Raw genomic sequence first — 10922 nt, forward strand, 5'->3', positions numbered from 1 at the left:
GTTATTGTGGTGTGTACATAATAGAGATCCAAAATTGGTCATACTTTCCATGGCTTTCCAACTTTAGGATCCATAGGGTGGAATTATTTCAAAATGTTATAGCCGGACATCTTTATAGAGTTATTTGTAGTCATTAGTGGTCATTACCCTGAGTGTGCTTGCACGTGTAGAGTATATATGCTTACATGTTCAAATCAGCCTTCAGTTATATTTATTGGCACCTATGTTCAAAATAACGGTATCAATTGCTCAAGATTAAATCTGCTCTATGCAATGCATGTTGATATGTGCTTTAAATGCTCTTTTTAAAGTTAAATAATTGGAAATCTCTTATATTTATTTTATAATGATGGTGAATAACCATGCTGGGAGTTTCAGTTTGAAGGAAATTGGTCCAATAAAAGAAAACACAAATGTTTTCAAATATGCTCTTGATGCCAGTCCATAGGTTAGACTGAATGCGATATGTGTCTTTCCAATTTGGATATACAAGTGTATTCATCATCTTCTCATTTAGCATACTAAAGCAGAGTATTGCAATATAGGTTGCTGCAACTTAAGTTTTAGCAGGAGTAACAATAATGAGACATTAGGCCCCAGTGAGATTTGAACTCACGACCCCTGGTTTACAAGACCAGTGCACTAACCCCTGAGCTATGGAGCCACTTTGTTAAGTTATTTTATACACATTTTGGTGTCTGGTTGAGGATGGAAATTGATATACAGCAAATTTCAAATCTTTTCTGGTAAATGTATTTTTTTCAATTACAATTGTTGTGTTTATGGTCATCTTAAGGTTCTTCAAGATTGCATCAAAACAGTCACATAAAATTGGCAAAGTAGTTGTAGTCATCTATAATGGACTAGGAATGTATTACTTTACTTCTTAACGAGCTGTAGGAGAGAGGCCAGGTTAACATAAAACAAAAGATTTTATCCTCCTGCCTTATAAAGGAACACTTCAACTTTGGTTTTCATTATACTTTAGCACTAATATGACAATTAAAAATGTAGGCTTATGTATACTGTTTTCATTCTCTTGGTTCTATTTATTGTGATGTTGAATCCTTTTCAAATAGCCTATTCAGATATATATATATGCAATATCTATAATTGAGGCATACCTGGGAGACACTTTGAATCAAATTATTTAAATGCATTTTAAAATGAGCTGTTTTATGTTATTGTGGTGTGTACATAATAGAGATCCAAAATTGGTCATACTTTCCATGGCTTTCCAACTTTAGGATCCATAGGGTGGAATTATTTCAAAATGTTATAGCCGGACATCTCTATAGAGTTATTTGTAGTCATTAGTGGTCATTACCCTGAGTGTGCTTGCACGTGTAGAGTATATATGCTTACATGTTCAAATCAGCCTTCAGTTATATTTATTGGCACCTATGTTCAAAATAACGGTATCAATTGCTCAAGATTAAATCTGCTCTATGCAATGCATGTTGAAATGTGCTTTAAATGCTCTTTTTAAAGTTAAATAATTGGAAATCTCTTATATTTATTTTATAATGATGGTGAATAACCATGCTGGGAGTTTCAGTTTGAAGGAAATTGGTCCAATAAAAGAAAACACAAATATGCTCTTGATGCCAGTCCATAGGTTAGACTGAATGCGATATGTGTCTTTCCAATTTGGATATACAAGTGTATTCATCATCTTCTCATTTAGCATACTAAAGCAGAGTATTGCAATATAGGTTGCTGCAACTTAAGTTTTGGCAGGAGTAACAATAATGAGACATTAGGCCCCAGTGAGATTTGAACTCACGACCCCTGGTTTACAAGACCAGTGCGCTAACCCCTGAGCTATGGAGCCACTTTGTTAAGTTATTTTATACACATTTTGGTGTCTGGTTGAGGATGGAAATTGATATACAGCAAATTTCAAATCTTTTCTGGTAAATGTACTTTTTTCAATTACAATTGTTGTGTTTATGGTCATCTTAAGGTTCTTCAAGATTGCATCAAAACAGTCACATAAAATTGGCAAAGTAGTTGTAGTCATCTATAATGGACTAGGAATGTATTACTTTACTTCTTAACGAGCTGTAGGAGAGAGGCCAGGTTAACATAAAACAAAAGATTTTATCCTCCTGCCTTATAAAGGAACACTTCAACTTTGGTTTTCATTATACTTTAGCACTAATATGACAATTAAAAATGTAGGCTTATGTATACTGTTTTCATTCTCTTGGTTCTATTTATTGTGATGTTGAATCCTTTTCAAATAGCCTATTCAGATATATATATATGCAATATCTATAATTGAGGCATACCTGGGAGACACTTTGATTCAAATTATTTAAATGCATTTTAAAATGAGCTGTTTTATGTTATTGTGGTGTGTACATAATAGAGATCCAAAATTGGTCATACTTTCCATGGCTTTCCAACTTTAGGATCCATAGGGTGGAATTATTTCAAAATGTTATAGCCGGACATCTTTATAGAGTTATTTGTAGTCATTAGTGGTCATTACCCTGAGTGTGCTTGCACGTGTAGAGTATATATGCTTACATGTTCAAATCAGCCTTCAGTTATATTTATTGGCACCTATGTTCAAAATAACGGTATCAATTGCTCAAGATTAAATCTGCTCTATGCAATGCATGTTGATATGTGCTTTAAATGCTCTTTTTAAAGATAAATAATTGGAAATCTCTTATATTTATTTTATAATGATGGTGAATAACCATGCTGGGAGTTTCAGTTTGAAGGAAATTGGTCCAATAAAAGAAAACACAAATGTTTTCAAATATGCTCTTGATACCAGTCCATAGGTTAGACTGAATGCGATATGTGTCTTTCCAATTTGGATATACAAGTGTATTCATCATCTTCTCATTTAGCATACTAAAGCAGAGTATTGCAATATAGGTTGCTGCAACTTAAGTTTTAGCAGGAGTAACAATAATGAGACATTAGGCCCCAGTGAGATTTGATCTCACGACCCCTGGTTTACAAGACCAGTGCACTAACCCCTGAGCTATGGAGCCACTTTGTTAAGTTATTTTATACACATTTTGGTGTCTGGTTGAGGATGGAAATTGATATACAGCAAATTTCAAATCTTTTCTGGTAAATGTACTTTTTTCAATTACAATTGTTGTGTTTATGGTCATCTTAAGGTTCTTCAAGATTGCATCAAAACAGTCACATAAAATTGGCAAAGTAGTTGTAGTCATCTATAATGGACTAGGAATGTATTACTTTACTTCTTAACGAGCTGTAGGAGAGAGGCCAGGTTAACATAAAACAAAAGATTTTATCCTCCTGCCTTATAAAGGAACACTTCAACTTTGGTTTTCATTATACTTTAGCACTAATATGACAATTAAAAATGTAGGCTTATGTATACTGTTTTCATTCTCTTGGTTCTATTTATTGTGATGTTGAATCCTTTTCAAATAGCCTATTCAGATATATATATATGCAATATCTATAATTGAGGCATACCTGGGAGACACTTTGAATCAAATTATTTAAATGCATTTTAAAATGAGCTGTTTTATGTTATTGTGGTGTGTACATAATAGAGATCCAAAATTGGTCATACTTTCCATGGCTTTCCAACTTAAGGATCCATAGGGTGGAATTATTTCAAAATGTTATAGCCGGACATCTTTATAGAATTATTTGTAGTCATTAGTGGTAATTTCCCTGAGTGTGCTTGCACGTGTAGAGTATATATGCTTACATGTTCAAATCAGCCATCAGTTATATCTATTGGCACCTATGTTCAAAATAACGGTATCAATTGCGCAAGATGAAATCTGCTCTATGCAATGCATGTTGATATGTGCTTTAACTGCTCTTTTTAAAGTTAAATAATAGGAAATCTCTAATGTTTATTTTATAATGATGGTGAATAACCATGCTGGGAGTTTCAGTTTGAAGGAAATTGGTCCAATAAAAGAAAACACAAATGTTTTCAAATATGCTCTTGATACCAGTCCATAGGTTAGACTGAATGCGATATGTGTCTTTCCAATTTGGATATACAAGTTTATTCATCATCTTCTCATTTAGCATACTAAAGCAGAGTATTGCAATATAGGTTGCTGCAACTTAAGTTTTAGCAGGAGTAACAATAATGAGACATTAGGCCCCAGTGAGATTTGAACTCACGACCCCTGGTTTACAAGACCAGTGCTCTAACCCCTGAGATATGGAGCCACTTGGTTAAGTTATTTTATACACATTTTGGTGTCTGGTTGAGGATGGAAAATGATATACAGCAAATTTCAAATCTTTTCTGGTAAATGTACTTTTTTCAATTACAATTGTTGTGTTTATGGTCATCTTAAGGTTATTCAAGATTGCATCAAGACAGTCACATAAAATTGGCAAAGTAGTTGTAGTCATCTATAATGGACTAGGAATGTATTACTTTACTTCTTAACGAGCTGTAGGAGAGAGGCCAGGTTAACATAAAACAAAAGATTTTATCCTCCTGCCTTATAAAGGAACACTTCAACTTTGGTTTTCATTATACTTTAGCACTAATATGACAATTAAAAATGTAGGCTTATGTATACTGTTTTCATTCTCTTGGTTCTATTTATTGTGATGTTGAATCCTTTTCAAATAGCCTATTCAGATATATATATATGCAATATCTATAATTGAGGCATACCTGGGAGACACTTTGAATGAAATTATTTAAATGCATTTTAAAATGAGCTGTTTTATGTTATTGTGGTGTGTACATAATAGAGATCCAAAATTGGTCATACTTTCCATGGCTTTCCAACTTTAGGATCCATAGGGTGGAATTATTTCAAAATGTTATAGCCGGACATCTTTATAGAGTTATTTGTAGTCATTAGTGGTCATTACCCTGAGTGTGCTTGCACGTGTAGAGTATATATGCTTACATGTTCAAATCAGCCTTCAGTTATATTTATTGGCACCTATGTTCAAAATAACGGTATCAATTGCTCAAGATTAAATCTGCTCTATGCAATGCATGTTGATATGTGCTTTAAATGCTCTTTTTAAAGATAAATAATTGGAAATCTCTTATATTTATTTTATAATGATGGTGAATAACCATGCTGGGAGTTCCAGTTTGAAGGAAATTGGTCCAATAAAAGAAAACACAAATGTTTTCAAATATGCTCTTGATACCAGTCCATAGGTTAGACTGAATGCGATATGTGTCTTTCCAATTTGGATATACAAGTGTATTCATCATCTTCTCATTTAGCATACTAAAGCAGAGTATTGCAATATAGGTTGCTGCAACTTAAGTTTTAGCAGGAGTAACAATAATGAGACATTAGGCCCCAGTGAGATTTGATCTCACGACCCCTGGTTTACAAGACCAGTGCACTAACCCCTGAGCTATGGAGCCACTTTGTTAAGTTATTTTATACACATTTTGGTGTCTGGTTGAGGATGGAAATTGATATACAGCAAATTTCAAATCTTTTCTGGTAAATGTACTTTTTTCAATTACAATTGTTGTGTTTATGGTCATCTTAAGGTTCTTCAAGATTGCATCAAAACAGTCACATAAAATTGGCAAAGTAGTTGTAGTCATCTATAATGGACTAGGAATGTATTACTTTACTTCTTAACGAGCTGTAGGAGAGAGGCCAGGTTAACATAAAACAAAAGATTTTATCATCCTGCCTTATAAAGGAACACTTCAACTTTGGTTTTCATTATACTTTAGCACTAATATGACAATTAAAAATGTAGGCTTATGTATACTGTTTTCATTCTCTTGGTTCTATTTATTGTGATGTTGAATCCTTTTCAAATGGCCTATTCTGATATATATGCAATATCTATAATTGAGGCATACCTGGGAGACACTTTGAATCAAATTATTTAAATGCATTTTAAAATGAGCTGTTTTATGTTAGTGTGGTGTGTACATAATAGAGATCCACAATTGGTCATACTTTCCATGGCTTTCCAACTTAAGGATCCATAGGGTGGAATTATTTCAAAATGTTATAGCCGGACATCTTTATAGAATTATTTGTAGTCATTAGTGGTAATTTCCCTGAGTGTGCTTGCACGTGTAGAGTATATATGCTTACATGTTCAAATCAGCCATCAGTTATATCTATTGGCACCTATGTTCAAAATATTGGTATCAATTGCGCAAGATGAAATCTGCTCTATGCAATGCATGTTGATATGTGCTTTAACTGCTCTTTTTAAAGTTAAATAATTGGAAATCTCTAATGTTTATTTTATAATGATGGTGAATAACCATGCTGGGAGTTTCAGTTTGAAGGAAATTGGTCCAATAAAAGAATACACAAATGTTTTCAAATATGCTCTTGAAACCAGTCCATAGGTTAGACTGAATGCGATATGTGTCTTTCCAATTTGGATATACAAGTGTATTCATCATCTTCTCATTTAGCATACTAAAGCAGAGTATTGCAATATAGGTTGCTGCAACTTAAGTTTTAGCAGGAGTAACAATAATGAGACATTAGGCCCCAGTGAGATTTGAACTCACGACCCCTGGTTTACAAGACCAGTGCTCTAACCCCTGAGGTATGGAGCCACTTGTTTAAGTTATTTTATACACATTTTGGTGTCTGGTTGAGGATGGAAAATGATATACAGCAAATTTCAAATCTTTTCTGGTAAATGTATTTTTTTCAATTACAATTGTTGTGTTTATGGTCATCTTAAGGTTCGTCAAGATTGCATCAAGACAGTCACATAAAATTGGCAAAGTAGTTGTAGTCATCTATAATGGACTAGGAATGTACTACTTTACTTCTTAACGAGCTGTAGGAGAGAGGCCAGGTTAACATAAAACAAAAGATTTTATCCTCCTGCCTTATAAAGGAACACTTCAACTTTTGTTTTCATTATACTTTAGCACTAATATGACAATTACAAATGTAGGCTTATGTATACTGTTTTCATTCTCTTGGTTCTATTTATTGTGATGTTGAATCCTTTTCAAATGGCCTATTCTGATATATATGCAATATCTATAATTGAGGCATACCTGGGAGACACTTTGAATCAAATTATTTAAATGCATTTTAAAATGAGCTGTTTTATGTTAGTGTGGTGTGTACATAATAGAGATCCAAAATTGGTCATACTTTCCATTGCTTTCCAACTTAAGGATCCATAGGGTGGAATTATTTCAAAATGTTATAGCCGGACATCTTTATAGAATTATTTGTAGTCATTAGTGGTAATTTCCCTGAGTGTGCTTGCACGTGTAGAGTATATATGCTTACATGTTCAAATCAGCCATCAGTTATATCTATTGGCACCTATGTTCAAAATATTGGTATCAATTGCGCAAGATGAAATCTGCTCTATGCAATGCATGTTGATATGTGCTTTAACTGCTCTTTTTAAAGTTAAATAATTGGAAATCTCTAATGTTTATTTTATAATGATGGTGAATAACCATGCAGGGAGTTTCAGTTTGAAGGAAATTGGTCCAATAAAAGAAAACACAAATGTTTTCAAATATGCTCTTGATACCAGTCCATAGGTTAGACTGAATGCGATATGTGTCTTTCCAATTTGGATATACAAGTGTATTCATCATCTTCTCATTTAGCATACTAAAGCAGAGTATTGCAATATAGGTTGCTGCAACTTAAGTTTTAGCAGGAGTAACAATAATGAGACATTAGGCCCCAGTGAGATTTGAACTCACTGGTTTACAAGACCAGTGCGCTAACCCCTGAGCTATGGAGCCACTTGGTTAAGTTATTTTATACACATTTTGGTGTCTGGTTGAGGATGGAAAATGATATACAGCAAATTTCAAATCTTTTCTGGTAAATGTACTTTTTTCAATTACAATTGTTGTGTTTATGGTCATCTTAAGGTTCTTCAAGATTGCATCAAAACAGTCACATAAAATTGGCAAAGTAGTTGTAGTCATCTATAATGGACTAGGAATGTATTACTTTACTTCTTAACGAGCTGTAGGAGAGAGGCCAGGTTAACATAAAACAAAAGATTTTATCCTCCTGCCTTATAAAGGAACACTTCAACTTTGGTTTTCATTATACTTTAGCACTAATATGACAATTAAAAATGTAGGCTTATGTATACTGTTTTCATTCTCTTGGTTCTATTTATTGAGATGTTGAATCCTTTTCAAATAGCCTATTCAGATATATATATATATGCAATATCTATAATTGAGGCATACCTGGGAGACACTTTGAATCAAATTATTTAAATGCATTTTAAAATGAGCTGTTTTATGTTATTGTGGTGTGTACATAATAGAGATCCAAAATTGGTCATACTTTCCATGGCTTTCCAACTTTAGGATCCATAGGGTGGAATTATTTCAAAATGTTATAGCCGGACATCTTTATAGAGTTATTTGTAGTCATTAGTGGTCATTACCCTGAGTGTGCTTGCACGTGTAGAGTATATATGCTTACATGTTCATATCAGCCTTCAGTTATATTTATTGGCACCTATGTTCAAAATAACGGTATCAATTGCTCAAGATTAAATCTGCTCTATGCAATGCATGTTGATATGTGCTTTAAATGCTCTTTTTAAAGGAAAATAATTGGAAATCTCTTATATTTATTTTATAATGATGGTGAATAACCATGCTGGGAGTTTCAGTTTGAAGGAAATTGGTCCAATAAAAGAAAACACAAATGTTTTCAAATATGCTCTTGATACCAGTCCATAGGTTAGACTGAATGCGATATGTGTCTTTCCAATTTGGATATACAAGTGTATTCATCATCTTCTCATTTAGCATACTAAAGCAGAGTATTGCAATATAGGTTGCTGCAACTTAAGTTTTAGCAGGAGTAACAATAATGAGACATTAGGCCCCAGTGAGATTTGAACTCATGACCCCTGGTTTACAAGACCAGTGCGCTAACCCCTGAGCTATGGAGCCACTTGGTTAAGTTATTTTATACACATTTTGGTGTCTGATTGAGGATGGAAAATGATATACAGCAAATTTCAAATCTTTTCTGGTAAATGTATTTTTTTCAATTACAATTGTTGTGTTTATGGTCATCTTAAGGTTCGTCAAGATTGCATCAAGACAGTCACATAAAATTGGCAAAGTAGTTGTAGTCATCTATAATGGACTAGGAATGTACTACTTTACTTCTTAACGAGCTGTAGGAGAGAGGCCAGGTTAACATAAAACAAAAGATTTTATCCTCCTGCCTTATAAAGGAACACTTCAACTTTTGTTTTCATTATACTTTAGCACTAATATGACAATTACAAATGTAGGCTTATGTATACTGTTTTCATTCTCTTGGTTCTATTTATTGTGATGTTGAATCCTTTTCAAATGGCCTATTCTGATATATATGCAATATCTATAATTGAGGCATACCTGGGAGACACTTTGAATCAAATTATTTAAATGCATTTTAAAATGAGCTGTTTTATGTTAGTGTGGTGTGTACATAATAGAGATCCAAAATTGGTCATACTTTCCATTGCTTTCCAACTTAAGGATCCATAGGGTGGAATTATTTCAAAATGTTATAGCCGGACATCTTTATAGAATTATTTGTAGTCATTAGTGGTAATTTCCCTGAGTGTGCTTGCACGTGTAGAGTATATATGCTTACATGTTCAAATCAGCCATCAGTTATATCTATTGGCACCTATGTTCAAAATATTGGTATCAATTGCGCAAGATGAAATCTGCTCTATGCAATGCATGTTGATATGTGCTTTAACTGCTCTTTTTAAAGTTAAATAATTGGAAATCTCTAATGTTTATTTTATAATGATGGTGAATAACCATGCTGGGAGTTTCAGTTTGAAGGAAATTGGTCCAATAAAAGAAAACACAAATGTTTTCAAATATGCTCTTGATACCAGTCCATAGGTTAGACTGAATGCGATATGTGTCTTTCCAATTTGGATATACAAGTGTATTCATCATCTTCTCATTTAGCATACTAAAGCAGAGTATTGCAATATAGGTTGCTGCAACTTAAGTTTTAGCAGGAGTAACAATAATGAGACATTAGGCCCCAGTGAGATTTGAACTCACTGGTTTACAAGACCAGTGCGCTAACCCCTGAGCTATGGAGCCACTTGGTTAAGTTATTTTATACACATTTTGGTGTCTGATTGAGGATGGAAAAATAATATACAGCAAATTTCAAATCTTTTCTGGTAAATGTACTTTTTTCAATTACAATTGTTGTGTTTATGGTCATCTTAAGGTTCTTCAAGATTGCATCAAAACAGTCACATAAAATTGGCAAAGTAGTTGTAGTCATCTATAATGGACTAGGAATGTATTACTTTACTTCTTAATGAGCTGTAGGAGAGAGGCCATGTTAACATAAAACAAAACATTTTATCCTCCTTCCTTATAAAGGAACACTTCAACTTTGGTTTTCATTATACTTTAGCACTAATATGACAATTAAAAATGTAGGCTTATGTATACTGTTTTCATTCTCTTGTTTCTATTTATTGTGATGTTGAATCCTTTTCAAATAGCCTATTCAGATATATATGCAATATCTATAATTGAGGCATACCTGGGAGACACTTTGAATCAAATTATTTAAATGCATTTTAAAATGAGCTGTTTTATGTTAGTGTGGTGTGTACATAATAGAGATTTAATTGGTCATACTTTCCATGGCTTTCCAACTTTAGGATCCATAGGGTGGAATTATTTCAAAACGTTATAACCTGACATCTTTATAGAGTTATTTGTAGTCATTTGTGGTCATTACCCTGAGTGTGCTTGCACGTGTAGAGTATATATGCTTACATGTTCAAATCAGCCTTCAGTTATATTTATTGGCACCTATGTTCAAAATAACGGTATCAATTGCTCAAGATGAAATCTGCTCTATGCAATGCATGTTGATATGTGCTTTAAATGCTCTTTTTAAAGTGAAATAATTGGAAATCTTTGTTATTAA

The 10922-nt window shown here is 33.2% G+C and overlaps 7 non-coding genes across 7 annotated transcripts; all 7 read right to left on the bottom strand.

Annotated features, from left to right (window-relative positions):
* Positions 1 to 591: 591 nt before the first annotated feature.
* On the bottom strand, positions 592 to 664 carry TRNAT-UGU (transfer RNA threonine (anticodon UGU)). Its single transcript has one exon. It is a non-coding gene; the product is annotated as a tRNA-Thr (tRNA).
* A 1097-nt stretch (positions 665 to 1761) lies between these two features.
* On the bottom strand, positions 1762 to 1834 carry TRNAT-UGU (transfer RNA threonine (anticodon UGU)). Its single transcript has one exon. It is a non-coding gene; the product is annotated as a tRNA-Thr (tRNA).
* Positions 1835 to 2941: 1107 nt separating this feature from the next.
* On the bottom strand, positions 2942 to 3014 carry TRNAT-UGU (transfer RNA threonine (anticodon UGU)). The gene has a single exon. It is a non-coding gene; the product is annotated as a tRNA-Thr (tRNA).
* A 1107-nt stretch (positions 3015 to 4121) lies between these two features.
* On the bottom strand, positions 4122 to 4194 carry TRNAT-UGU (transfer RNA threonine (anticodon UGU)). The gene has a single exon. It is a non-coding gene; the product is annotated as a tRNA-Thr (tRNA).
* Positions 4195 to 5301: 1107 nt separating this feature from the next.
* Positions 5302 to 5374, bottom strand: TRNAT-UGU (transfer RNA threonine (anticodon UGU)). Its single transcript has one exon. It is a non-coding gene; the product is annotated as a tRNA-Thr (tRNA).
* Positions 5375 to 6477: 1103 nt separating this feature from the next.
* TRNAT-UGU (transfer RNA threonine (anticodon UGU)) lies at positions 6478 to 6550 on the bottom strand. Its single transcript has one exon. It is a non-coding gene; the product is annotated as a tRNA-Thr (tRNA).
* A 2279-nt stretch (positions 6551 to 8829) lies between these two features.
* On the bottom strand, positions 8830 to 8902 carry TRNAT-UGU (transfer RNA threonine (anticodon UGU)). Its single transcript has one exon. It is a non-coding gene; the product is annotated as a tRNA-Thr (tRNA).
* Positions 8903 to 10922: the final 2020 nt, after the last annotated feature.

This window comes from Taudactylus pleione, unplaced genomic scaffold (genome assembly GCF_031769625.1).
Source record: "Taudactylus pleione unplaced genomic scaffold, aTauple2 ptg000117l, whole genome shotgun sequence".
NCBI lineage: Eukaryota > Metazoa > Chordata > Amphibia > Anura > Myobatrachidae > Taudactylus > Taudactylus pleione.